General features: G+C 40.7%; 1 long non-coding RNA gene across 1 annotated transcript in view; it reads left to right on the forward strand.

The window, feature by feature from the left end:
* LOC126948258 (uncharacterized) overlaps positions 1 to 15,917 on the forward strand; it is a 56,352-nt gene that overhangs the window by 25,268 nt on the left and 15,167 nt on the right. The window contains exon 2 of the long non-coding RNA XR_007723380.1: positions 3,895 to 3,987. This is a non-coding gene — a long non-coding RNA (uncharacterized LOC126948258). The remainder of the gene's footprint in view (positions 1 to 3,894; positions 3,988 to 15,917) is intronic.

The raw sequence follows: 15,917 nt of genomic DNA on the forward strand, positions 1-15,917 counted from the left end.
CTCCACAGAGCTGCTGCTGCTTCTCCCTTTCCTTCTTTTCCTCCCTCCTTTTCTCCTTTTCTCCTCTCTCCTTTTCCTGCCTGGGACTTTAGAACTGCTTTCTCTCCTTCAACCCTAGGGAGATACTCCAACATGCAATCTTTGCCACAGAGCTAGGTCCTCTTACTTAGGTCTAAAGATATCTACCCCCGAACCCTCAATTTGAAAATGTAGGGGACAAAATATTAACCAAATACTTAAAATGTCTACTATTAATAGTAGCCCGGACCTGAAAACATCCCAGTGTTCATCACGGTAGAGTGACTAAATTTTAATAAAGTCACATAGCAGAATATTGTATAGCAATGACAAGGACCAAACTGTGATTTCATGCAAAAATATGGATAAATCCATTGTTAACTAAAGAAGGAAGATGCAAGAGTACATCTGATATTCAACAATGAAGTTAAAAAGTAGCAAAACTAATCTCTGCCATTAGAAGTCAGCCTAGAGAAAGTCAGCATAGTGACAGCCTTTGTGTCAAGGGGTGGTGTGAGGAGGGTTTCTAGGTGCTGATTATGTTGTTTCTTGCTCGGGGTGCTGGTTACAAGAATGTATTTCACTTTGAGAAAATTCACCAAGCTCTTCACTTTTGATTTGTGCATTTTTTCATATGTAGGTGTATACTTCAATCAAAAGTTCATTTAAAAAAACAAAACAAAGCTAGGCACAGTGGCTCATGCCTGTAATCCCAGCACTTTGGGAGGCCAGTGTGGGTGAATCACCTGAGGTCAGGGGTTCAAGACCAGCCTGGCCAACATGGCAAAACCCCGTCTCTACTGAAAAACTACAAAAAATTAGCCGAGCATGGTGGTGGGCACCTATAATCCCAGCGACTTGGGAAGCTGAGGCAGGAGAATTGCTTGAACCCTGGAGGCGGAGGTTGCAGTGAGCCTAGGTCATGCCACTGCACTCCAGCCTGGGCAACAGAGAGATACTCCATCACACACACACACACACACACACACACACACACACACCCCAATGAACAACAACAACAACAACAAATCAAAACCAAAATTTTCCTAAACTCTTTCATTTCTTCGAAAATTCTCGTTTTTTCACTTTAGGCTTCTCTCTCACAGGAAGATATAGTCTCATAACAAAATTGCTATAAGCTTTAATAACACTTTTCAGGAACTGGAAGAAGAGCTAAAAGATTTGAGTTTTAAGTTTCATTTGATTTTCTATTAATTTCTGTGAACTACATATTAAACACAGAATGCTACTGCTTAACTGAGTGTTTATGTTCCTCCAAAATCCTAACTCCCAAGGTGATGGTATTAGGAGGCGGGCCCTTTGGGAGGTGATTAGGTCACAAAGGTGGGGCCCTCATGGATGGGATTAGTGCCCTTATGAAAGAGTCTGTAGTGATCCTCGCCCCTTCAGCCATGAGAGGTTACAAGGAGAAGATAGCTGTCTGTGAGGAAGCAGCTCTCACCAGACACTGAAACTGCCTGTGCCTTGGCTTTACACTCCCCAGTGTCCAGAGCTATGAGAAATAAATTTCTGTTGTTTATAAGATACCTGGTTTATGGTATGTTGTTTTAAAAGCCCGAATGAGCTAACATATTGTAGGAGACCACAGGAAGGAAGTCTGGTATGTCTACTCCAATTCCTTCCTCCTCCGTGTGTAGGGGAACTGAGGCCTAGAGAAATTAAGTGGCTTTTTCAGGGGCACATGTTCTTTTTTTAAAAAAATTATACTTTAAGTTCTAGGGAACATGTGCACGATGTGCAGGTTTGTTAGATAGGTATACATGTGCCATGCTGGTTAGCTGTATCCATTAACTCATCATTTACATTAGGTATTTATCCTAATGCTACCCCTCCCCCCTCACCCCACCCCATGGCAGGCCCCAGGGTGTGATGTTCCCCACCCTGTGTCCATGTGTTCTCATTGTGCAATTCCCACCTATGAGTGAGAACATGTGGTGTTTGGCTTTCTGTCCTTGTAATAGTTTGCTCAGAATGATGGTTTCCAGCTGCATCCATGTCCCTGCAAAGGACATGAACTCATCCTTTTTTATGGTTGCATAGTATTCCATGGTGTATATGTGCCACATTTTCTTAATCTAGTCTGTCACTGATGGACATTTGGGTTGATTCCAAGTATTTACTATTGTGAATAGTGCCACAATAAACACATACATGCATGTGTCTTTATAGTAGCATGATTTATAATCCTTTGGGTATATACCCAGTAATGGGATTGCTGGGTCAAATGGTATTTCTAGTTCTAGATCCTTGAGGAATCGCCACACTGTCTTCCACAATGGTTGAACTAGTTTACACTCCCACTAGCAGTGCAAAAGTGTTCCTATTTCTCCACATCCTCTCCAGCATCTGTTGTTTCCTGACTTTTTAATGATTGCCATTCTAACTGGTGTGAGATGGTATCTCATTGTGGTTTTGATTCACGTTTCTCTGATGATCCGTGATGATGAGCCTTTTCTCATGTGTCTGTTGGCTGCATAAATGTCTTCCTTTGAGAAGTGTCTGTTCATATCCTTTGCCCAGTTTTTGATGGGTTTGTTTTTTTCTTGTAAATTTGTTTAAGTTCTTTGTACATTCTGGATATTAGCCCTTTGTCAGATGGGTAGATTGCAAAAATTTTCTCCCATTCTGTAGGTTGCCTGTTCCCTCTGATGGTCATTTCTTTTGCAGGAGGCACATGTTCTTTAGTAATAAAATTGCCGTTAAAGAAATACATCTCAAAATGAAAGTGGCAACGGCAGTTTGTGTCCCAAAAGGTCACATGATTTTTCCTATTTAAAAATAAAAATAATGCTGGGAGGGAGAAGGGACTGGGTCAATCATTATATAAATACAGAATTTTAGCTTATTTATTCAATTTATATAAAAGACAATGCTCTCATGTGGTTATTGTGACTTCTAAAGAAATTTTCCTTCTAATTGACACTTACAAGACAGTTTCTCCTTGGGACTTGGCCCCTAAATCTCGATGGTTTGAAACAGCAAAGGTGTACAATTGTGCCATTGTCCATCAACTGCCAGCAGGAGCTTTGCTCCACTGCTTTATGTCTTCTCTCTGGGACTCGGGCTGAAGAAACTGCTCTCTAGACCATGGCAGGTTGTCACAGCAGTGGGAAAAGAGAATATGGCCATGTACACACTGGCTTTTAAGCCTGTCTGGAAGTGACACACATCACTTCCATGTACCCCTCTCTGTCAGAGCAAGTCCTATGACCACTCCTAACCTCCTGTGGGCAGAGAGGTGCAATCCTACCATGTGTGTGGAGTATTTGGGAACAGCCCTAATGACAATCTCAAGAAGGAACTGAAACTGTCCCCCGTGGAGTCCCATATTTCCTCATGAGTTTTATCATTAGTCACTGTGAGCTACACTTTTAAAAGACATGATGGAACAAAGATTATCTCTGCAGAAAGTAAAGCAGAGACATAAAAGGCAGCATTGGCGGGTGTAAATAAAGCTCTTTCAACTATAATTGAAAGGATTTTTATGAAAGGCACAAAGTGGTTTCATCTGCCTTTCTGCAAATAGCATAGTGGGCTGAATGATCAATATTCCTTTAAAGTGCCCAGGAACTGTTTCAGTCTTGACCAAAGGCAACTAAATAAATGAATCATCCTTCTGGGCTTTTATATTGAACCCTTTAAATGAAGGCAGCTTACATGGCTGCAAACAATACATGTCCCGTGTGGTCACTGTAAGCATTAAATATCAATCAGAAGAGAGTGCTTTTAAGTAGGGAAGGAAAAAAATCCATTTGTTGGGGCTATAATCTCTAATGTTAAATTTAAAAAAAAAACAGTTTGGCAGGTAATAATTTGTTTTGCATGACTTTCTCCCTTTGTTTTCTCTGCACGCAGGTCTAAGCATAAAATCATCAATACTGACAAATTAAAGGGAGAATATGTCAGGCCTCACTCTTTCTGTACTGGCGTTCAAGAGCATTGTTTTTGGTAAGTAGCAAAGAAAAAAAAATCAAATTAAGACATACATTTAAATGGACACTTGTCAAAAAGCAAGCCTGGAATAAAAGTAGCACTCGCTTGAAACATGTACACAACTTGACTAGTTAGCAAGCACCAATGCTTGCTCTCACACTTGAAATGATGCCAGGCTCAGACACTTGTTTTACCATTTGAAATAAGGTTATATAATATACCCTTCTCCCTCTGTAGTATAAATATTGTTGATACCGTATAGTCATATTATTTGTTAGCTCAAAATCCAAGTGTTTGGGCATCTTGGCATAGGATCTTACAAGAACTTATTACAGTTGTGTTAAGAAATACTAATGACTTAAATTATGAATTATCTTTCTATTTACACTTTAAGCAAAATTTCTAGGCGAAGCTTTTTTTTCAGTATGGAATATAAAAGTAAAATTCAGAGATGATTCTGGAATATTAAAGTGTCAATGTTAATGGCTTGTAATAATGATATAAATTTTGAGGGTCATACCAAGGATATGGGCTCCTGCAATAAGGTCCAGATAGGACAAGCGGTCAGGAGCAGATGGTGGTTTAGTGACGGTAGGCAAAGGTTGTGCCAGGGGATGGCATGAGGAGTGGTGGTGGTCAGAAGGGCAAGGGGAGGAGAAAAAATGTGAGTCAAGGTCTTGGGGGCTGGAGCAGAGGTAGTCCAGATACATGAATTCACTCCAGGAGAAAAATTACTCTGACACCCTCTAAAGGACCTTTATCCTTCCAAACTAAGATTTACTTGCTTGTCATGATCCCCAGTAGGCCTTCTGTGTTAGAGTAACCATGTCTATTTATGGCACATTTAGTCCTCCTTGAACTGGATGTCAACTTCATTCCCCTAAGAGCTGTCTAGTTAGAGGCAAAGTCTTGTCTTCTGACCTGACTTGGGCCTCCAGTGGAGATCTCTATGCTTGCATTCATTACCTCAGTGTCTGGGCTTGGCACATATTGCTGCTTGATAAGCATTTGTTGAATTAAAAATGTGAGCAGGATGGGAAAATAGGGCAAATGATGGTCACACATTCTCTTCTATTCATCTACAACAAATTGTTCATTCTTCGTCCAGCACCAGAGCCATTTTAGGAACCCTCTTAGCAAATCAGGCACCTTTCAGAATTGCAGGAGTTTCATTCTATCCTTGCCGGGATTACTTCCATATTGTGAGCCTTTCTTGGCATTTCACCCTTAACTCTTACAGAGAAACTCAAAGTACCTTTGTTAACATTCATTTATGCTACAAGGTAGTTGGATTAAAAATGTCAACACTCCTATGACACAAAAGGAAGACCAAAGCTACCAGTAAAATTTCACATGGAGGAAATATGGAAGTAGATTAGCAACCCCATTAGTACTGTGGTATTGTTGCATTGATCATACTATTAAATAGTGAAGAGTGAGGTACCTTATTTTATAAATGCCATAAGCAGCATAAAATCACCCATGTACAAATATATGATCTTTCACATGCATTTGATGGTGATTATATGTTGAAACCATGATAACTCTAGATCTCAGTGACTATACTCATCTTCAAACACTTAGCTAAATCTGGAACAGATGAGCATCTGAAGTTTGAAGCTGTACACCCCTAGGTTAATATTTTTATATCGACAAGAATATAAGAAAATGTACATTAACTTTTAAAAATAGCTGTTAAATACCCTAAGCTTTAGTGCACACATTTTTTTCCAAAGCACGCATAAGACATATCATAATCAAACATTAACATCTTGCATTTTTAATTGTCCTTGTAAATTTATTATGCAAACACTACTTGGAAAACAGTATTTCCTAAATGTATTGTATTTACTAAAATAATGCCTTTGCCCCTTTGGTCTCTGAAGAGCAGTGCACATCTTAAAATTCTTCTTAACTGGATTGATAGTAGATACATAAGACAAGTTATAATTTTTGAGATTGTAACCAAAAGCAAACTCGGCTGATCACTGCTTGTAAAGCCAAATGAACAAAGACGAGATGCAGTGAAAGGAAAGTGACTTTATTCCAAAAGCTAGCTGTTGGGGAAATGGCCAGGCTCATTCCTTAAAATAAACATTTCAAACTTTAGACTGGGGAGAGGGGCTTAAAAGAAGAAGTTGGAGAGGGTGGCACGTGGGGGTGGTGCTGGGTGTGAGGCCTGTGTGCCTCGTTCTGGTGGCTGTCTTGAGTCATGGTCCACCTGGAGCATGTGCTGGTGTCATCTCAGCGGTGGCTGGGTTGTAGACTAATCACCTTGAGATCATCTCTGAAATTTCACAGCTAGCTCTCTGTGCCTGGTTTGTCACAAGATTACCCTTGAATCTTCATAACAAGCATGTAGTTAGATAAATGTGCATGGTGTAAGAGTGTATGTTGGGAGATGGAGAGATGTGAAGCAAAGTATACTTCAAGGCTATATTTTAAGACTAAGAAGAAAAAAAGAGGTTTTTGCAGTTTACTTCAAGGCTACATCTTAAGACTAGGGAGAAAAGAGAAAAAGGGGGAAAAAAGTTTGAAAAATGTGTTTTGAAGCTAAACTGCTCAATTACAAGATGGCCGCAGCAATGGGGCCAAACTAAATTCCTGTTCATTTGCATTTCACAATAATTTCTCAGAGGTCTCAACAGTGGTTCTCACTTTGGCTATATGTTAGAATAGCCTGTGAAGCTTTTAAAAAATGCTAACACACAGACCCCACGGGAAACCATCTATAGTCTTTGGAGGGTGGAACCCAGACATTTGCTTTGTTAAAACTTCCATGTGATTCTAATCCAGTCTAGGATGAGAATCCACCAGACTACAACCCACAGGAACTGAGTAGCAGGTGATGTCTCTTAAACAACTAACCTTCTTTATTTAGGAGTTCAAAATATCTGTTAGCCAATGTTGAGTATAAGTGCAAGGCCTGGAGCTGCCACAGCCAATTGGAAGAGTTACTTCTAGCCCAAGAGTAAGGCCAATATTTCGGAGGCTCCAGAGCCAGATGAGATGACCAGCCTGAGCACCTCCTCCACCCTCTAGGCTATTTCATTTATTTAGGGCATTTTTAGCTGGGTTTTCTGTTGTTAGCAACCAATCACAAGGAGAAGAGCAAGCATTCAAAGACATACTAGCACCTAACAGAGACTTTCTCTTTGACATACTTAGGAGGACGGAAAGAGAACTGGAAAGGAAGTAATATCCTTATTGATTCAAGGTCATTTAATACCATGCCTTTCTATCAAATAAAATAGTTTTGTGGGCTTATATCTCCTACTTAGGAAATATTTGTCTTAGGCTGGGAGAGATGATGGTTTCACAGAAACAATGCAGCAGTAGGCTATGAGGGGCTTATGTTTGCTTCTTGGTGACTTTCCTTAACAAGAAACTCCAAAGGAATCTTTGAAAGTGAGGGCTGGGGATGGGGGGGAATAAATTATTCAAACAGTGTCTGTGCCTCTGGCATTAAGCATGAAGCTGTCTGAGCATATTCTGTATCCTTTGGAACTCAAGCTATGGCCAATGAACTAGCAGTGTCCATGGCATCACCTTAGAGCTTATTGAAATGTAGAGTCTCAGGCCCCTGACCCAGACCTACAGAATCAGAATCTGTTTATTAACAAGATGCCCCTTTAATTTGTATGCACATTAAATTTTGAGAAGGACTGTTCTAGGATGCATGTCACCAGCTGAATGCTGCTTAGACCATAAACAACTGTTGTGTGCACAGCCTGGCCTCAGAGAGACCTGCTTTGACCCATGAATACCAGCTCTGTGTTCCTAGCCCAAGACTGTCTGCTTTGTTTCCCTTCAGTTTCCTCTACAACTGATAGGTCATCTGCACAAAAGAACCAGTTTCCGAGAATTCCCTGGGGTTTACTTAATACTAGTATATCTCAGTCCATCGCGAACATCCTCATCTCGTAGTTATAGAAGTCACAGATACTGGGCCAGGTGAAAACCTTTGAGCTTCTTTACTTTGTTATTAAATTTTCTATATCCTATATTCTATATATAAAAATTCATTCATTAACTCAAACATGGATTAAACTCCTTTGTGTCCCATGTAAACCACATCTTTTCAGACATTTTATAAAAGTTATTATGATGATTAGCATTTCCCCGAGACCTTTTATAAGCAGTACTTTCTGGGCTGCCCTGAAGAAATGTTCCATCAGGAGCTCTCATGACTCTATGAAGCTTTAGAAATTCATTTTCTCTTAATATTACAGTTAATAGTCATGTAAATTACATACCACTAGCCAGCTAATGGCTAGGTGAATGCAAGCAAAATAAATAAATAAATAAGTAAATAAATAATAAATAAAGACAAAATCAGAGCTCCTTCCCACTAGCTGGGTTCTCTGTGCTTCACTTTGCACTTGTTCTTCAGGAACGATCTACATAGGACCTCAGGGACTTTGAATCTAATATCCTACATCTGTAGAATGGAGATGGCGGTTCCAAAGACTCTGAATATGAGGGAAAGTCCCCAGCACTTGCCCAGCATGCAGAGATGCTCGGTGAGGTGAGTGCCTGGCAGCGATGGAAGCAGGGATTTATGGCATATGAAGGGGAGATGAAGTCAAATCCACTTTCTCACCAAAGGGAAACATATCCTTGACTAATTGCAAAGGGAGAATTCGAGTGAAGTAATCAAGGTTTAAATGCGGATAGTTTCTGGGAAGGGGCATAGGGCCCATGGCTCTGGGGAAAAGGGCCTTTGTGTCACTTGGGCCCTTGGGATGGAGTTAGGAGTGCAAGAAGTTTATGGGGTGAGATAAGTGTCAGGGCAGGGTACCTGCAATAGATGAAAGGGGAGGGTTGAGCAGGGACTGTCTACAACTGCAATCCAGATCTGACTGTCTCTGCCCACTCCTGGGAACTCTGGAGCCAAGAAAGCCTCTTAGAGGAGTTCTTTGTTGGGCAGAAATAGCAATACCTGAGGATCCCTGCTCTGCTCAATTGTTGACTGGGCCCTGGGAAGAGTGTGGCCTCAGCTCAAAAGCTGAGGAAGAACCTGAAGAAACACAAAGCTGGGGCCTGTCAGCTAATGACATTCTTGCATCAGAATGGCAAGTCACTTTCTTAAAGGGAGAAGCAAGCTATACACCTCCATGGCTGGCACAACCTGGGGAAATGAAAATCCTTCAGATAAATTTACAAGGATCCTACAGCAGAAGATACCATTCCCTGGCTTCCCAGGAGAAGCCTGGAAGGGAGCAAGCATTGTGGAAAATCCATGCACCTGAATGTCAGAGTAGTGATAGCTGTGGAGATACTGAAGCAGATGAACCGTGGCTAGCTTCACAGCATCCTATACTCCCTGGATGGGTCAAGGGAAATAGCTGAGAGCTTCTGTGCTCCCAGGAGGGGGACAGCATTGCAGCTAAGGTCAGCAGGCTAGAGAAGTCTTGGGCAGGGCCAGGAGAAGGCAGACTGTGTAGACTGGATTGCCAATGACTGGCAGAAATGATGAAACAGGAATGGAGTGATGCCCAAGAACTGGTAGAACCAGGTACACACAGGGGAGGTTAGCAAGGCCAGTAGGTAACTTTGGACCAGATTTGCACCCATCTGAGGGCTTCACCTGGGAAAGCTGCAGAGAGGAGCAAGAATCCTAAATTGATGGAGTAATTACCAAGAACAAACAGAATTTTAAACCAGAGGGACTAATTTATCTCGAAGTGATGAGATTAAGTTTTCTGCTAATGAGGAGAAACAGGGAAGTAGGAGCTAGTTAAATTCAGTTACAGAAAGGAAAGAATTTTACAAACTGCATTTCCCAGTTATGTAGCCTATTAAATTTCATCTCTGTTACACAGAAAATGATATCTTTTGATATAATCATTTCATTTTTTGGAATCTAGTTTTATAAGTGGAAAAAAACTGTGTAAAAATATTTTTTATTTCCATATTATTTATAATTGTGAAATGAAATAAGTGCCCAGCAAGAGGGGAAGTGTTAGGTAAGTTACAGTACATCAACTTAATGACTTATTAGACTACTAACAATGATATTGTCATTAAAATGCAATAGTACATAAGCATTTTTAAAATTAAATTAGTCAGGGGAACAAGCAGAAAGAAATATTGTACACTGTTTCTCAAACCTTTGGACCACAACCAGGGTAAATGGTTGTTTTTGCATCTTGACCCAGGACACCCATACATATTTTATCACTGAAACAAAGGTTGCATGAGACAATGCTTGCCTATCCTGGGGACAGTACATTTTAGCATTTTATATGCTCTTCCAATTTGTCTTTTTCCATGCTAGTTAGACCCACCACATAGGTTTCATGACCACAGATGGGCCATGACCCCTCATGGATTGAGCATGATCCCAGTGACAGAAAAGAACAATGACAAAAGCGTAACATCTAGAAAACGTGCTTGGAGAGAATGTGCCAAAATATCAACAGGACTGGAACTCTAGGGGATTCATTCACATTTTTCCATTTGTCTCTCAGAAGCATGTATGACTTTGTATAATGGAAATACTATTACCATACTAATTTTAAATTGTTTCCAAGGCTTCTTTTTTCCAGCTAAGTAATCCCAGGTCCTTGTCTGGTAAATTCACATCTACCCCCGATAAACCTCTGAGATTAGAGGCAGCAGCCAGAGCTGCAGGCAACCTGTGCTCCTGTACCACACAGTGCATCTTTAGCACCTCCTGACTCACTGTCCCCCACATGGCCACTGCTGAATTATGTGCATTTTAATGAGGAGATTGATGTCACTTTCCCTTCTTCCTCCCTCTCCAACACAGTTTTATTGAGTGCCTGTTATGTTCCAGACACCATTCTAAAAGTTAGGTGTAAAATGAGATTTTAAAAAATGTGTTTCAGTTTTTTTCTACAATGAGTATGTATTTCTTTCACAATTGGAAAATAAAAATACATGTTGTTTTAAAAGTCAATCTTAAGATGTGGCTCCTGCCTTCAAGATGCCCATAACCTAGGAAAGAGGAAGTCACCTAAACAAATATATCATTGTGAGACTTACTTTCAGTCCCTTACCCACCTCCTACTCAAGCCAGAAAGTGGCTCCTCAAAATGCCTTTTAATTGATAGGGGCCAAGACTTTGCTTTATTCTTTTGCAGGACACCATGAAAATCGTCTAACACCTACTTCTGACCCAGCCCTTACTTCTCTATTTCAATCTGCTGTGTAGGAAGGGGGAAGGGGGGAGAGAGGGGAGGGAAGGGGGAGAAGACAAAGAGGGACAAAGAGAGATGGAATGGCATCTAGTCCAGCACTAGATCTAGGACAGATAAGGTCTGTGCCTTGTCCATAGATCAAGCTTGTCCAACTTGTGGCCCACGGGCCACATGGGGCCCAGGATGGCTTTGAATGTGGCCCAACACAAATGTATCAACTTTCTTAAAACATTATGAGATCTTTTGAATGCAGCCCAACATAAATTTATAAATATTCTTAAAACATTATGAGGGTTTTTTGTGATTTTATTATTATTTTTTTAGCTCATTAGCTATTGTTAGAGTTAGTGTATTTTATGTGTGGTCCAAGACAATTCTACTTCTTTCAATGTGGCCCAGGGAAATCAAAAGATCGGACACCCCTGTCATATACATTTAACTGAGGTTAGTGTTGGGGGCATCCTTAGGTGTTCAGAGCACCTTTTAGCTCTACACCCTTCTGGGTTTGAGTGGTACAACACAAGACTGTTTGGTCCATCAGAGTTTATTTTCCTAATTTCCCAAATGTGTCATGGATGGCCTGGCCTGTGACCTCCAGGGAAGTGAGAAGCAGGCTCCATATTTGTCTGGCATCAATGCCTGCAGCCAGATCTTTCTGATTATTTTCAGGTTTTCTCACTTAGTGAATAATGTTCTGATGGTAGCTTCTTCAGTACATTAACTTCCAATTCTGGTATTTCCCCAAAGATGTTCAAACAAGTAGGCAGACAGCAAGCTGGGTAAATCACTAAAGAAAACTGCATAATACTCTTATGTCTGTGTGTCAGTGGCTACTGCTCCTGGTGAGTGATTGATTTATAACCATCGGGTTGAAGCAAGTGTCTATTTGCTTTCCAATCATGAGTGGCTTGTCAAATTTTAATATAATGCTAGGGGCTAATACACTCAGTCAAGAGTATTTTAACTCAGCAATTCCTTGACCTCTTGAACTCATGTCACCTCTGCTATAATAAGAAAAATGTCCCCTCAGTATATTCTTTTAATAATCTCTTGAACACAGTTGTGTAGGATTCTGACACTCTTAGCCATACTGGACTTCCCAGCTTGTTTTCACTTCAGAATGTGTGTACATTACAGGACATATGGGTTTTTTGTTTTGTTTTGTTTTGTTTTGTGATATGGTTTGACTGTGTCCCCACCCAAATCTCATCTTGAATTGTACCTCTCATAATTCACATATGTCACAGGAGGGATGCTGTGGGAGGTAATTGAATCATGGTGGGGAGGAGGCTCCCAAGCTGTTCTCATGACAGTGAATACGTGTCATGAGATCTGATGGCTTTATAGAGGGGACTTGCCCTACGCAAGTTCCCTCTTGCCTGTAGCCATGTAAGACGTGCCTTTCTCCTCCTTTGCCTTCTACCATGATTGTGAGGCCTCGTCAGCCATGTGGAACTGTGAGTCCATTAAGCCTCTTTTTCTTTATAAATTACCCAGTCTCAGGTATGTCTTTATTAGCAGTGTGAGAACTGACTAATACACAGAGTCCTGATCCATTGCCTGGGCTGAAGCACAGCGGTGCAATCACAGCTCACTGCAGCCTGAAACTCCTGGGCTCAAGCGTATCCTCCTACCTCAGCCTCCCGAGTAGTTGGGACTACAGGCACATGCCACCATGCCCAGCTAATTTGTTTAGACATGGGGGTTTTGCTTTGTTGCCCAGGCTGGCCTTGAACTCCTGGCTTCAAGCAATCCTCCCGCCGTTGTCTCCCAAAGTGTTGGGATTACAGGAATGAGCCACCACACCTGGTCCATGTATTCTTCTGATACTTGCTTCTGATACTTACTGCACAGGTTAACCACAGGTGTCTCAGAGTGTTTAGGAGACATGTTCAGAATTCTGGGAAATGTGGTGCAAAACATTTCTCTCCTGTGCCTGTTTTGTTTGCACCTCATGATAAATGTTCCTTTGGCAGTTTTATAAACAGACTGCTAAAATGTCACCTTTCAGAAGTGTGACAAGCTTGCTGGAGAGGACTGCTGGGAGTCGGATGGGCCAGGCACAGTGAGTATCCGCGTGGCCTGAGCTGGTGATTTGACAACATGCAGGTCATTTGTTTGCAGAGTTGGCCCAGCTCGGAAAATTTTGAGTTACCATCCTTCGTGCAGACATAAAAATGACATGGCTGATCCTCTGAAAGCCAAACATGCTGTTTCTGTGTGAATTTTAATCTTCAAGAATGCCTCTTGGACCAATTTGTGAACAGCATGAAAGACAGTGCTTCACAGAATGTGGGAGGGTCTTAGACCTGGGAAGCCAGCTGGTCTGTAGTGGGAGCCTGCCCTCCTGCCTGCCTTCAATCAGGTCTCTCTTAGGAGAAACAAGCTCTAGCTCACTGAATAAAGCAAACACAGATAAAACTGGGTATTTACCAAAACAACCAGTCCACAGAGCAAGAATGAATTAGGCCATCTTGCTAATGCATTTGTAATCTCTAGAAACCTAATGTATTGTGAGGCAGAGGAATATGTTATTTGAATTCAAGTTCAATTAATGCAGAAATTAGTTGTAACTGGGTTCAGGCCTATCCATGCGACAGAGCACATAGAGTTCATTCTGTTTTACATCTCATCACACCATCAATGGAATTCCATGTAAATTCCAGAGATTCCCAAAAGGCTCATAAACACATCTTAGTTGCTACATGAGACATGTTGGACATCCAGAAAATAAAGTCTTAATTTGTAAAGTGAGGAAAAATACTAGATGCATTGGGAAAGGAAAATGCCCAAGACTTCATAGCTAATGGGAGTTGGTCTTTCAGGCAGAAAGCCTGTTTCCATTCACAGGCCCCAAAGGCCTCTGTCCAGCAGGCTACAGAACGTTCTCAGCTGAGCGGTGCAATTCCTGTTGCCAAACAAACTTGCTTTGCATTTGAATGGTTTGGGTAAACCAATTTGTGACCTTTTGAAGCTCACAGATTATAGTCACAACTTTTGCTTCCCTTTGAAAAGGAATGACTTAATATGGCTGAAACAATAGCCACTGACTATATTAAGCTGAAATGTAGCTGGTTCCAATTGGCATGTACTGGAAGAGTATAGCATATGCTGTATTTCAAAGACTTAGCACACACACAAAATGTCAGATAGCTCCAAGATTTTTTAGAATTGATTACATGTTGAAATGATAATGCTTTGAATATAGTGAATTAAGTATATTGTTAAAATTAATTTCACCTGTTAAAATTAATTTCATATTGTTAAAATTAATTTCTTTTTGCTCTTTTTAATGAGCCTTTTAGAAAATTTAAAGTTACACATGTGTCTTAATAATGGACAGTGCTGTGTTAGAGGTTTTATTTCAAGTTTAAAAGTCTCCAGCTTCCTTTCCTACATTCCTTCAAAAATTTTTTGGATGAATTCTAAAGTCCTTTTAGTGAGACACCAAGCTTTTTTTGTTGCCACAATTCGGGACAAACTTTAAAATTCCTGAGATTTTTTAAAATGGGCAATGACTACCCAGTAGCTTTGCACTAGAAGCCAGGCAAGAGATATTGGTCACAGGAAGAATCTCACGAAGATGTCTTAAGTATACACATTTGATATGGTTTGGCTCTGCGACCCCACCCAAACCTCATCGTGAACTGGAGTTCCCATAGTCCCCATAAGTCATGGGAAAGACCCAGTGGAAGGTAATTGAATCATGGGGGCGATTACCTCCATGCTGTTCTCATGATAGTGAGTGAGTTCTCACGAGATCTGATTGTTTTATAAGGGGCTTTTTCCCACCTTCACTCTGCACTTTTCCTTGCTGCTGCCATATGAAGAAAGACATGTTTGCTTCCCCTTCTGCCATGACTGACTGTAAGTTTCCTGAAGCCTCCCCAGTCCTGCAGAACTGTGAATCAATTAAAACCCTTTCCTCTATAAATTACCCAGTTTCACTTTTATCAGCAGTGTGAGAATGGACTAATACAACATTACATTTTCTTCACCAACTGCTTCCTATTTCTACCACCTCCCATCAGCCCAACAATGCACATAATGGAGGTTTGAGCCCCACTGAGCACTAATGTCTTATCTTATTGTCTAAGAGTCAGGTTACCTAAATTTTATATTCAAGCAAGGCTGGATTTCTATGGGACATAAAATACTATGGACAAAAGAAATGCAGGAATTAGTAAAGCCACCCTGAACCTGGAGGTCATGGGAAGGACAGGAACCCTGTCATACCAATATCCAGTCACTCACTGCCATTTCTCTCTAAGGAGATTGTGTTAGCTTCTAAGAAAGATCAGATGCCAAAATTTCTGCCCAAATGTCAGTCCTTTTTACATATCAGGTAGACAGTCATTCTTTGGTATCTGCTGGGGATTGGTTCTAGGACCTCCTTCCCCCCACCCCATGACATCCCCTCCCTGTACCAAAATCTGTGGATACTCAAGTTCCTTATATAAAATGGTATAGTATTTACATATAACCTATGCCTAGCTTCATGCATACTTTAAGTCATCTCTAGATTACTTATAATACCTAATATAATGCAAATATTGCATATAACAGTTGTTATACTATATGGGTTTTTTTATTTTTTTCTGTTGTATTATCTTAAATTTTTTTTCCAAATATTTTCAGTCTGTGGTTGGCCATATTGGCAACTGGTTGAATCTGTGGATGCAGAACCCGAAGATATATGAAGAGCTGACTCTAGTTACCATTAATATTATGTTTCTGTGGCACAGATTTTCTGCAACTTTAGTCATGTCATCCCTTACA

The sequence above is a fragment of the Macaca thibetana genome, chromosome 2 (genome assembly GCF_024542745.1).
Source record: "Macaca thibetana thibetana isolate TM-01 chromosome 2, ASM2454274v1, whole genome shotgun sequence".
In the NCBI taxonomy this organism is placed as follows: domain Eukaryota; kingdom Metazoa; phylum Chordata; class Mammalia; order Primates; family Cercopithecidae; genus Macaca; species Macaca thibetana.